This window comes from Rhinolophus hipposideros, assembly GCF_964194185.1.
Source record: "Rhinolophus hipposideros genome assembly, chromosome: 2".
Lineage (NCBI taxonomy): Eukaryota > Metazoa > Chordata > Mammalia > Chiroptera > Rhinolophidae > Rhinolophus > Rhinolophus hipposideros.
The window spans coordinates 99,362,129-99,375,503 of record NC_138048.1 but is presented as its reverse complement, the minus strand read 5'-3'; the positions used below and the strand labels follow the sequence as shown (position 1 = coordinate 99,375,503).

The window sequence follows — 13,375 nt, the reverse complement described above, 5'->3', positions numbered from 1 at the left end:
GAATTGAATTACGTATGACCCCATATTGTTCCATGCCTTTTCGGGGCCATCTCTCCATCCCCACGGTCACATGCCCTGCTCCCCGCTTTCCCTGCATGGTCACGAACATAACCAGAGCATCGCCTGAGGTCTGCCTGGCATTGCACAGCTCTCACCATCTCATTCCACTCACTCATGGAAAGGTGAAGTGATTGTCCTTAAATGCTACATTTGTTTGAAGTGATACTCAAGTGCACTTATTTATGCATTCCAGATGTATTTCACTGCGATTTGTACCGCTTTGGAACATCAGCCTTATTTAAATTATGAACCATCAATTTCCAGGTGTGAGGAAGGGGCAGAGTGGGTGTCCTGTGGACCTAGAGTGTCTTGGGAGCTGACCTCAAATCTGAAGTACACTTTAACTTCATGGTATCAAACCTGAGGCATCATAATTTTATTTTTGTGTTAAATTCTCGATGCTATTAAATCCATTTATTACAGGTATTGACTTAGTCAGTAAAAGTATAGTTGAGAAAATGTTTTAAACTTCTGGCCTCTCACAGGTTATCAGAGGGTGTGTGTGTGTGTGTGTGTGTGTGTGTGTGTGTGTGTGTGTGTGTATGTGTGTGTTTTAAGTTCTTCGATTATACAATGGAATTGGACAATATTTGTGTGTCCATTTTGATATTCTTCCTGAGCTAAGATTTTTGGGAGGGTCCTTCCTTCCTTCCTTCCTTCCTTCCTTCCTTCCTTCCTTCCTTCCTTCCTTCCTTCCTTCCTTCCTTCCTTCCTTCCTTCCTTCCTTCCTTCTCTGTGCTAGTGTGTTCTAACCTTGGTTCCTTTGTGCTGAGGCCTTGTGTAGACTGGACACCAAATTTCCAGGAGGATCACTGCCAGTGAATTCTGGCTTCTGAAGGATTAAAACTTTTGTGTTATATGTTCCATTTGACCTCACGATGGAAAGTGTTATTGTCAGCATCCGTTTTGTCAGTTACCAAACTAGAAACTTCAGTGTCATCTCTTCTTTTTCTCCTTCCCTCCTCATTTCTCGCATCTGTGGCCACCAAATCCTGGTGACTCCACTGCCTTTCTTATTACTCCAGGGCTCTCACTGTCTCAAGTTTAGGTCACCTTATCTCCACCAGGCACTGCCTGATCGGTTGATTGCAACAAGCCTCTACCTTCTCTTCCATGGTACCCAGGGAGGGAGGGGTAGAACATGTTTGATCATGTAACTCTCCTAATAAAATCCTATCACATACTCCATTACATATAATAATGTCCAATTCCTTTGTGTAACATCCATAGCCCCAATTCTTCTTTTTAGCCTCATCATCTCCAGCTCTTTTCCATGCACTTACCTCTCCACAATATTGGGCTAATGCTACTTTCATTCCTTAGAGCCTTTGCTCTTTTTCTAGAATGTTCTGCCTTTCATCCCCCCCTCCACCCCAATTCCCTCCTATCTCTGTTCATTTCCTCCCATCCTCAGAAACTAAGCCAAATCCTATTAACCTTTCAGGACCAGGTTCAACTCATAGCTCCTCCTGGCAGAATTAGTCTATTTCTTCCCCACATTCACTGCTAATAATGCCAGACTAGCCTTCTCAGCCCTGTCTCAGAGTAGATAAGAGTCCACCATTTTCCCAGATTGTGGGCATCATAATGAATAAGCAAATGGTCTGTCTCCTCACCTCAGACATGCAGTAGGTACTCAATAGATGTTGGTTGAGTTGAACTGAATGTGGTAACAGTCAGTAGAATTCTTATGTAGATACTTTGCTTTACCCGAACAATTCACAAGCAGTTTTTAGATAGTCATAAGTATAACTGTCTTAAAATCTATTTTTATATATTATATTTCATAAGATGCTATCAATTGGAAGACCTACCACTATTTTATGTGCCACTAAGAAATAAAGGAAATGGTGTGCCAATTGAGCCACATTGCCCTGTTATGATAGTAAGATATATTCAATTTCAGAGATATTCAAAGTGAAAAATGTGTTTCTTAGGATCAATGAAATAAGGAATTGTGTTTTTCCTATAAGAGCTTGTAGTCTTAATTGTGCAACTGTGAAATAATTTGAATTGATTTACGAATAGAATATTGAGGTCATTTTTAAAGCTTTTTTCACTTTAAAATGAGCATAAAGGAACATTTTGGCCTCAGTACCCAGGGATTGACTTGGGACGCTATATCTGTGAAACATTGTTCAGTCACTCTGCCTTATATTAAATAATTGAGCTTTGGTCTCTGTCAAAAAATGAGGACTTACAGATAAGAATCACCACCATTTTGAAAATCTTTGGGAAGGAGTCTGTTAAAATTTTTTTAAAAACCATTTTATTTGACTTCAAAGTGGAAGGTTCTTTGCTGCACTTAAAATTTTTACTTTGTTTTTGATTAAAATCTTGTGTTACCACCTAACCGCATATCAGGATTGATGTTTGTAATATCCCTTCAGCAATGGCTTGACACAGGGCCCCATTAGGGTTTCACATTTATGTAGGGCAGTTATATTTTCCAACTATTATGCTTCCTTATTGACTTTTGGTTATTAAATTAAGCTGTTAATCATGCAGACGTATGTAAATACTTAATATTTCTAGCTTCTCTTCCTTCTGCTCCATCGTTAGTATCTGAGTGACTGAAATCTCTCTTCAGCCATTTTCTCTTAGAGAATTTTGCCATCTCACACATGCCTTTTGCCAACATAAGTACTGTAATGGTGGGAACAGAACCAAGGAGGAAATAGCAGATCCCCTGGGGGTGATTCTTTGTGATGGGCCCTTTAGGCTCTGAGCATGAGGGGCCAACACAGTGCATTTGGTGCTCTCCAGCTTGTGACCTCTCCAGAGGGCTTGTGATATTTTCTCAGTCCTCTAGGCCATAGGTAGTCCCCGCCCTCTTGCTGCTGACAGGCATAGTTGCCACACCGGCTACTTGGGTGTGTGGCCTCAGCCTGGGGGTTCTTCCCTGATTCAGAGTGGCCTTCCCACTCTGTGTGGGAAAGGCAGCTCCAGGCTCGGGAACTGTGCCTGTGGAGTGGCAGGAATGAAATCACCAGATGACTAGGTTTCGCTCTGCTTCCTCATGAAGAAAGGGGACCCTGTGACATCCTGACTGTATTTTGGGCTGAAGACTTCCCTCTTGGCTTCACAGTGAGACAACAGCGAAAGGAGAGGCCAGGTTGTAGGGCTTGGATACCATCATGGAAATGGCAGGTTGCATTTTCATACTTTTGGGTCACTTGGGCGGGCCAGGGAAAGGTCTTAGAGGCAGCTGCTAAGTGTGAGAGTCCCTTTTCTTATAGTGCCTTCTTCTTGACTGCTCACATAAGGCTGTGAACTGGTGTCCATGACATTGGTCTGTTCCCATTTTGTCTCAAGGCTGAATGAACCTCAGGCTTGCAAAGCCTGAGAGAATCAACCAAATTTCCTTCCTGAGGTTTCAGTCTTAGACAGTGAGAGAGGAGCTGCCCTAGTATCGCCGGAGACAAGGCTTCTTCCTGTGCCTGGTGAGGCATCTACAGCTGACATGGAATGGGAGGCAGGTCTGCCCAAGGGAAGATCAAAGAGACCTGGGTGGCTCCATTTTGGAAGAGACATTGTTGGGTTAAGTGACTTTGTTTTGAAATTTCTTCTAGCTAAGGTGTTGATGTGTTTTTGACAAGATTATTCTGGTGTGCAGTTTAAGGATTATACAGTCTATTACTGTGTTTCCCTGAAAATAAAAGCTCGCCAGACAATCAGCTCTAATGCATCTTTTGGAGCAAAAGTTAATATGTGACCTGGTATTATATTATATCATATTATATTATATTATATTATATTATATTATATTATATTATATTATACCCAATTTTATAGTAAAATAAGACTGGATCTTACATTAATTTTTGCTCCAAAAGATGCATTAAAGTTGATTGTCAGGCTAGGTCTTATTTTTGGGGAAGCACGGTGTGTTTCACAGGAGGTATGGAAGCACTTGCAACAGAGGATCATCCTCTCCCAGTGGCCTCTTACGGGGACCTAGTTGTCATTGGAGATACCCTTTTAACTTAAGCTGCAATGTGGTGAAATAGCAAAGGACAGAATTCAGCATTAGAAGTTACCTCTCAGTAGATCCCTTTCCATTTTCTTTGGGGATCAAAAGTTCCATTCTCTCTTGCAATGATACGGGTGCACTTTTTGGATGTGACTCAAGCTTGAAATTGAAAATTTGGGAGCCGGGAGTCCAGAGCTGAGCTCTCACATCACATGGTCACTACTCTTGGAATGTTGGGTGGAATTCTCAAGTGTCAGTAGCTTCGTGGCTTCTTCGTGGCAATGATACTGCTTAGATTTTTGAGGAGCTATGTGATTCTAGTGGTCTGTCTTGAAAAGGCTATGAAATCCTTTTCAGTAAGTGGGGGCCTCATTTGAGCCCGTGTTAGGGCCAGGCTGTGGGGTGTTTGGGAGACTTAATGGCCAGCTGTATAACACAGCCCGTTGGGATTGGTGGTTTCCAAACGCCCTCGGATGAAGCTGGAGGGAGCTTCAGAGTGAGTGACGTAATGTTGGAGTTGTGTGCCTTGGCAGTTGCCAGGGTCCAAGTATAGTTGCAAGACAATAAACACCAGGAATCCAGAGAAACTTAGAAGAGCATTTTGGCCTAGAGCCAGTAACACAATGCCAGCCAGATCGTAAGCGTTCCACAAATGGTACATCTCCCTGACTTGGGGAGATGTTATTTCTCTTTGAAATGCACTGCCTTTACTCCTATGAAATATGGTCATGTCTGTCCCAGCTGAACCCGTGGGTTAAGTATTGCCAAAGATTCACTGTTCTAAAATTAGTTATTATTTTAATGGAAAATCCCTGACTTACAGCTGGCTTAAAAATATTGATTCTGTGACCATGTTTGCTCAGATACTTACCTTGAGATACATTTAGATACACTGAGATGTAGCATTGCTGAAATGAAGGCAGTCGTTGCATGTGGGAACTTTTAAGGATTTTGTTTGGCTGGTTTGGGTGTTGGTTTTTACCTGCCTTGAATACATGGTTGTGCTAAAATCGTATCACCCATGCTTTTTGGAGTAGGGATTTGGAGCCCTTATCATAGCTCATTCACCTGTGCTGAGGGAATGATTTTTCACTGAGAATCTTGGTCCTGCCCCAGGGCCCTCACTGCTCATGTGGTTCATCTGAGATGGAAGGTGGGCAACCTCGTCTTTGTTCAGGAATCCTTGTCACGGTCTTAGTTTTTTGTCACAAGCCAGACAAGCTCACCGCTGGTGGACCTATCCCTTTATGTCTGATGGGGTGTGGTCACCTGGTAGCCTGGCCCAGCTACACTTGACCATGAGCCAGGGAGCTCCTTCTCAAGCTTACCACCCCACAGCCATGATCCAACACTCTGGAGAACAAACAGTATTCAAGGAGAATTTCCTGAATGGTATACAACCTCTCTACACTTCAGCAGTGTTATATCTCTTTAGAACTGTCACTGAATTGTGATTTTTAAAAACACCAATTATCAAGATAAGAAACATCCGTATGAATTTGTCACTGAGCCCGTGTGGAAGGCTGGAGTCCAGAACATTGCTCATCATATCACAGTGCCCTCAAAGGACCACCAGTGACAGTTTCTGTCTGATCTTAGTACCAAGAACATTTATCCTTCTGAGTAATTGATGAGGGAATTGTGAATTTTACAACGGCCCTGTTTTACCTCTTTGTGTTGGCTGTTACGAAGCTTTCTGTTAAACTGAGACAGCTGTGTGGCTTGTTACCCTTATTCTTTCCCTCTTCCCTTCGTCTTAACCTTTGGGTTTCTTTCCTTTTTCCAGTAGTAATTTTTTCTATTCTAGTTTATATTATGTATCTTTCAAAGTTAATCCTGAGCCCTTTGTTGAATAGAGTAATGATTTTAAATAAGTAAAGAAAATGACTGATGAATTTTCTCTAACTTTTGAACCATTTAAAAATTTCCAGTGCTTCACATCCTTCCTTCCATCCATCCATCCATCCAATAGTGATTTTTGCACTAAGTATGCATACCCAAAACTAAATTTTTTGGTGCTTATTACACGTAAAATAAATATTCAGGATTCTGACTTGTTCAGGATTTTGATCCAAGACGACTGCATCATCCCACCCACAAAGGTTCAGGGTAAGGGGAAACTTCCTGATTCTCATTGATTCACTAATTATAGAACATTTGGGGGCACTAAATCTCAGTGAACAGTATAACAGTTTACATAGTTATGTAGCATTTTATATCTTATAGTGTGATTTCATGTTGATTCTCTAATTTTTTAACACCTACATTTGAGGTTGGTGTTAAGTAAGGCAGATGAGCTTATGTCCTTATTTTTCCTGTTGGGTTTCAGAATGGGTAATTTACTTGCCCAATATCACATAAGTTAGTAAGTAATAGGGCCTGGTACATGAACTTGGGTATTTTGTGGGCAAGTACAGTATCCTTTTCTTTATACACTCTGATTCCTAGAACTTACAAGGACTTAAAAACAACAGGATGTTCCTTATGAGTGTTTTTTGGAAGGTGAAAAAGGAAGTTCTGGTCTGGCAGACTTTTTAGGGAAAGGCATGGATTAAATGCCACGGACACGATATTTCTGACAGTTGCCATGTTTTCCTTGTACAGCAGACTCTAGGGTTGGAGCTGTGGGACTTCTCAGCCCTGTCTATTTTCGCAGGGATTTGAAGCTTAGTTTTGGTAATGTCTTCCCCACCCCCAGCACACACACTTCCCTGTGAAAACTGGTTACTTGACATCTGACACAGAAATGGACTCTGAGTTGAGGATGAATCAGAGTGAGACAGAAAACTTGTTTCATCCAGTGTCCACTTTCCTGGGGTTATCTTAACATAATGTAAGCAGGCCGACTGGTACTTCCAGATTTTGTCTGCATGGCTTGTGTGTGTGCGTGAGCTGTCGCAAATTGAGTAGATCACAGTCTTCCAGCGAGGGGTTCATTCATTCCCCTGTTTTTGTCCCACAACAAATCTAAGGTGACTAGTTTCATCTCACTTATCACAAAGTCCCAGTTTCAGGTGAGTAGGTGTCATGTTTCAAGGAAGCCCCAATAATAGTGGCCCTTCTGTGGTGTACCCCTTATGGTTTACAAATGTGAAATTAGAGTGGAAACAACATTTATTGAGCACTCACCATGGCATAGGCACTAAGCTAATCGTGTAACATAGGTGATCTCATTTAACAACCCAGTAGCTGGGGGTCTGTTATCCCCATTTGTGGAGGGATAAACTGACTGTTAGAGTTTGCCTTGTATTTCCCCACAAGTAAGTGTGCAACTGAGATTTGGCCTGATGTGCAGGCAGCGGGACTCCAGCCTTGAACTCCCTCCAAACACTGTGCTTGGTACATAGCCGCCTTGCACTGAAATTGAATTCTTTGCAGCTCTTGAATAAAACCCGGAATCCTGATAGTTCTCAAGTTGCCATGACATACAGTCACAAAAGGCCACAGAGGAACAAACCCATTTACAGGCAAAACGAGTTACTTGTTGGCACATGGCAACCTTAGTGTGTCTGCTGATTGCAAAAGAACAAACGTGGGGCTCTTCATTCGTCCGTATCGTGGGTCGGTGCCACAGCCAGGGGCACAGGTGAAGTTTTTTCCACCAAAATCAGAGAAAAATGATACCCAAGAGACTCAGTTTTGTTTTCCTGCCTGTTTGATAAATAATGCCCTGTACCTTTCACCTCCTTCTCCATGAAGTTTTTCTGCTCAGGGATTAGAAGAATACAGAGAGAGAAACATTTTCGTTCTGGTAGATAGAATATGTACTTTTTTTTAAAAGTAAAAAAAAACGCATTATCAGCCTCTGTTGTGCAGGTGGAAGGACAGCCGCCCGCAGGCCCCGTTTGCCAGCAAGAATCCAGCCTTGCAAATTATTGGCAGCTGGCGCCATAATGAGTCCATTTCAATATAAATGGGCTGTTGCTTATTAATTTCTGCCAGTTCCTAAGCAATTCAGGAACTGCTTTGAAAATTTGGAAATTTGCAGAGAGCAGCTTAAGGAAGATGCCCAAGAAAAGAGAGTGAACAGGATAGCGATGGGGGGAATTATGGAAAGGGCACGTATTTTGGGGTAATAACGGGGTACTGCTGGGAACTCACGCTCCTTCCCCTGCAAACGTGAGTCACCAACTTCACTGTTAAATAGCACGTTTTCCGAGATAAGAAAGAACAGTAACTTTGCTTATTATTCTGTTCTTTATGGACATGTATACAGAGGGTGACCAAAAATAAAAATGTAAACACGTTTTAAAAAAGGAAAATACTATTAAAATTGTAATAATTACTTGGCCATAAAGAAGAAGGGAATCTTACCATTTGCAATGAAACGGGTGGGCCTAGAGAGCAGTATGGTGAGTGAAATAAGTCAGGTGGAAAAAGACAAATACCATGTGATCTCACTTATATGTGGAATCTGAAGTACTAAATAAATGAGCAAGGTACACAGAAATAGTCTTAGAGATATAGAGGAAAAATTGATGGTTGATAGTTGGGAGGGGGTGGGGATGAGGGAGAAGGTGAGGGGATTAGAAAGCACAAATTGGTAGTCACAATATAGCCACAGAGATATGAAAGTCAGTTTGGGGAATATCATCAATAATGTAAAGATTTTGTGGGGTATCTGATGGGCACTTGTCTTCTTAGGAAGACCACTCCATGCACGGTGTAGATGCCTGACCACTGCAGTGTACACCTGAAGGTGAAGCAGAATAATACTGAATGTCAACTGTAATTTAATACATGTATAGTCACAGGATGTGGAGTACAGCGTAGGGAATGGAGTCAATGGAATTGGAACAGTTAGATAAGATGTCAGAGGGGTAGTAGATTGAGGGAGGTATCACTTTTTGAGGGGTGTAAATATCCAACTATTCTGTTGTTTTGTGCACCAGAAACTAATAAAAAAAAGTAATAATATATACCGATAACAAAGGATGAATGCAAGTCACATCTGACTTCTGCAATTACAAGAGGTGCTCAAAGTGGTTACCATCAGTGTCCAGACACTTCTGATTACGGCAACTACTGCTTGAGCAATGTCGACCAAGGTATCCAGTTGTATACATTTTTTTGGCACCGCTGGTATATTTATCTATTGCCACTGTGTGGTTGCCTTCCACAAAGTAGACAGTTTCCTCTGTGATCCTGCTCCAAGTGTCTGTCCCTTTACTGAAACCTCCAGCAGTGGGTGTCAGCTGTGAGCAGCTCCACAAAGGAGTGTACACTAGGAGAGTAATCAGATGCAGCCACCCCAAGGGACCTTTATGTCTTTCTTAGTGTTTGCAATCTCACCTCAGAAGGCAAGCTTTAAGAAAAAAAAGAAAAGATCATTATTACTGCTTGTTCTTGGACGTATCCTTGTTAGTTTATTTTCTGTGTTAAGTAACAGTTTGGATATTTTACCTAAACTCTGTCCTGTGCACCTGCTTCACGAGTTTCCTCTGAAGTTGGACAGCTTAAGGAAATATGGACACGATGAGAAAGTCTGTGTATTTAAGTTGGTCTTCTGTCTTACTGTCGTTTAGCTTTTTCTTCAACTTTTGTTATAGAGCTTGACTTTGAGAATAACTGAGATTCCCTTGTTTCATTTCGTTTATCTCTGTTTGTTGAGATCTTTGGAAACTTAAGAGAGATCCATGGAAGTCATTTCATAGTGACCTGCTTCTATTGTCTGATCCCTTAATCTACAGGGATAGGTTAAAATGATGAAATTAGTTGTCAGGCTACTTATTACTAGAAATGTAAATATGCTCATATTTACTTATCTGAGTATGCATGTCATTTTATATCTGTAGCTAAATGTGCATTGTTTGATTGGGGGTGTGGTATTTCACCCCAAATGGATGTTGGAGCATTAATGAAAATGCCTACTTCCTGTATTATGGCTGATCTTTTTTCCCTCTTTTTCTGTACTCTCCAGGTTTTTGGCGCATTCTCAGAGACTCAGATGAGACCTTGATAGCCATCCCGAGGGGCAGGTGCTGATACATTTCCCAGTCCTAGCCACTGTTCATCCTGACACCATTTCCAATCTCAATATCTAAATGCCACAGTGCTCTTGGGGCAAGTTGGGCTGGGAACCCTTGTTGCCTTGTAAGGTAAGTTTGCGTATGTACACCCGAGCCTGTATACATGTGCGTGAATTAATGGAAATGCTTCAAAGGTGGTGCATCAGACACATTTTCATATAATTAGAATTGCTGTGTTGTATGTGGCTCGTGGGAAAAAGAATTTGGAATCACTTCTTTGGATTAAGGTTACACCCATCTAACAATTCAAAAGTATTAGCATTTTCAACTATAAAAAAAAAAAAGAAGAAAGAAAAAGCAGGTACCTATGAAATCTTTTTTCCCTTGTGAATTGCCCTCAGGATCTTTTAAATTTATCCCCAAGCTTCGTCATCTTTATGTGAGATTATGTTTGAAAAAGGCAATCCTCCCTTCAAAAATCTTACTTCAAAACAATGATATATTTTGTTTCTGGTTTGGATAATCTTTAAAAAGCAAAGTAAATACAGTCAAAATAATAATCTTCCTAAATCAAAGATCATCTTTTATTTGTTGCAAAACTTTCCTGTTTAGTTTCTTGTGTTAGGGGTATTTGTGTGCGACTTGGCAAACCACTTTTCATGGGTTTGTAAAGATTTAGCAAAAACTTTCAGAACTTTGTCTCAGTTTAATCTTAGCTCTTATTCCCCGCCTGTATTCAAGCTCAGCCTCCAGTAGGGAAAAAACAGGCTTGAAACCAAGACCTCCCACTGGAATCTAATTTTAAATTTGCAATCTGTTGTCTTGTGATTTTCACTTCAAATTTAACTTTGAAATAAATACATTTCATGCTTTCTCCTGCAGTTTTGGAGGTCTGTTTTTAAGTCATGGAAGGGTAATCATTACGTGCATTTTGATGTTTTTAAATACCTCAGGGGAATGAAAAATTTTATTATTAATAATTATAATTTATATACGTCATTAAGTGCCTTATGCTTGGATTTCACGATGCCTTCAGCAATCACAGAGAAACCTTGCTTTCATAGTTAACTTTTGACTGGAATATTATATGAATTGGGTCATCTTGGGCTCACCCTACTAATGGGCTCTAATGTTTTATATTTTTGAAGCGCCCTTGTTATAAGGCAGTCTGAATGATGAGCATTCCCAATGAGAAGAGCTGTGCTAAAACTTCAGTTTATTTAGATGAGCAACACAGTGACGAGTAAGGCATGGTCCCTGCCATCGGGAGATTATAATAAAATGGGAAGGGCATATATACAAAGCAAGATAAGTGTGTCGGTGTACAAATAATCATGCCACAGACACAATGTGAGGAGGTCAATCAAGATGGATCGGAATGTGGAGAGAGTGATTAAATCCAAGCTAGAGAGTGTTTTCTTTGTCTTAGGTAATTTTCCCAAACCATCTGTTTCAAGTTTGGGTTTGGTGCTGTTCTGTTGTAGCTGTCAGAGGAGTGCCCACATCCTTATTTTCTTTAATGATCCCAAAAACCCAGGGACTAAAACATGTCAACATGTTTTATTTATGTTTCTTTCCTTACAGCGAATTGCAGGTTTAGTGTAGAAACTTTAGAAAATACAAAAAAGTATAATTTTGAAAATTAAAATTATTCATAATCACTTTACCCAAAGTAGTTACTTTGAAAAATTTTACACAGGTCTAGTGTGTGTGTGTGTGTGTGTGTGTGTGTGTGTGTGTGTGTGTAAGTGAAATAGTATTCATATTCTTAAAGAAAATTTTAATTTGCTCAAAGCCAGTATCTTGGATGTACGTGTCAAATTTAAGTTTTTTACTTCCTGAGAATAAGAAGAGCTTTGCTCTAGAGATGTTTGACCCTAATACCAAAATCACCTTCTGAATAACTACTGAACAGCGTGAGCCCTGGCAGGCTGCCCCACAGGCTGCGTTTTGGTCACGTGGAGCTTTCCTGTTCTCCAGTGACAGGGTGGGGCATTCTGTCTGTTTGGAGTATTGCTTGCACTTCTGGTCTCATCTAGGGAATTAGACCCCTGAAACCATAAAAATATTATTATAACTTCCTTAGTCCTTGAGATGATGAGTTATTTCCAGTTTCCCTTATAACTTCTTTCTCTCGCTCTTGCCCTCTGACCAGTCTGAAGTTACAGTAGTATTTTTCTTTGTTCTCTCTGTTTAGACACCTTGACCATGGGGTGGCTTTCTATTAACTGGAATGTTTTCTCATGTAGTATTGAGAAAACATAACATGAGTGTGATTAGAAAAATGCAGCTTACTTGCTACATCTTGGATCATACAGGTTTTACCTTTCCTTTTTTGTGTTCTGTTTCTCTACTCATGTACAATAATTGATGTTCGTACATATTGCAAGCAGACGTTTATCATTTATTTCAAGAGTGTTTACCTTTACTCAGTGAGCACGGTTGTAATAGCTGTTTTGAAAGTCTTTGATAATTTCAAACTCTGGGTGACCTTGAGGTTGACCCGTATTGATTGTCTTTTCCCTTGAGAATTAGTTAGTTTTTTTTCATTCTTTGGGATGCATCATGGATGTTTTGTGTTGGGAGACTCTAGGTCCTGTTAAAATCATCTGGAGAATGTTGATTTTTCTGTTTCGCTGTTTTAGCAGGCAATCAACCTGGCTAGGTTCAAATTGGAAGTTCTCTCTGACCTCTGGTGTGTGGTGGCTCTAATAAGTTCAGTTTTCAAAGCCTTTGCTCTGCTGCTTTGGGTTTGTCCCACACATGTGCCACCTGGGGCTAAGTCTGGGGTGTGGGCCATGGTTTATATCATAATTCAGTGTTCAAAGCATGTGCTATCTCCCTTTGGGTCAGTCCCAGGCATGTGCATCTGAGTGGTGAGCCAGGGGCTAAATGTGGATTTATACACAGCACAGATGACGTGCTTCTCCAGCTCTTTTTTCTCTGAGATCCCCCATCTCTTTGGCTTGCAGGGACCACTCTTTTTGGTTCATTTGGCCAGAATGACAGGAGTGTCTCAGGAGTTTTTGCTGCCTGTGCCACAGCTGCGCTGGGTGCTCACCCTCCGTGCAAGGCTGAGAGAGAAATTAGAATAATATTATAAAAACAAAAACAGGAAACTCACTCTTGTATGAGTGCCTTCTTCAGGTTTTGACTCCCTTCCCCAATCCACCTGCTTTTGTTTACTCTTCAGAACGCTCTGGTAGTTGCTGTTTATTTGGTCTGGAGTTTTTAGTGTTTATTAGTGGGGGAAGGGTCAACCATAGTGCCTTACTCCATCTTGGCTGGCACTGGATGTTAGCAATTCAGTTGTGTTCCCTACTTTATTAAGACAGAAGCTCTATCTCCAGTGAATCAACTCTGCATCTCTCTT

General features: G+C 40.9%; 1 protein-coding gene across 2 annotated transcripts in view; it reads left to right on the top strand.

Annotated features, from left to right (window-relative positions):
* Positions 1–13,375, top strand: part of TIAM1 (TIAM Rac1 associated GEF 1) — a 347,472-nt gene that overhangs the window by 197,159 nt on the left and 136,938 nt on the right. For both annotated transcript variants that reach the window (XM_081076606.1, XM_081076605.1), the window contains one exon: positions 9,954–10,131. The gene's annotated coding sequence lies outside the window, so the exon portion shown is untranslated. The remainder of the gene's footprint in view (positions 1–9,953; positions 10,132–13,375) is intronic.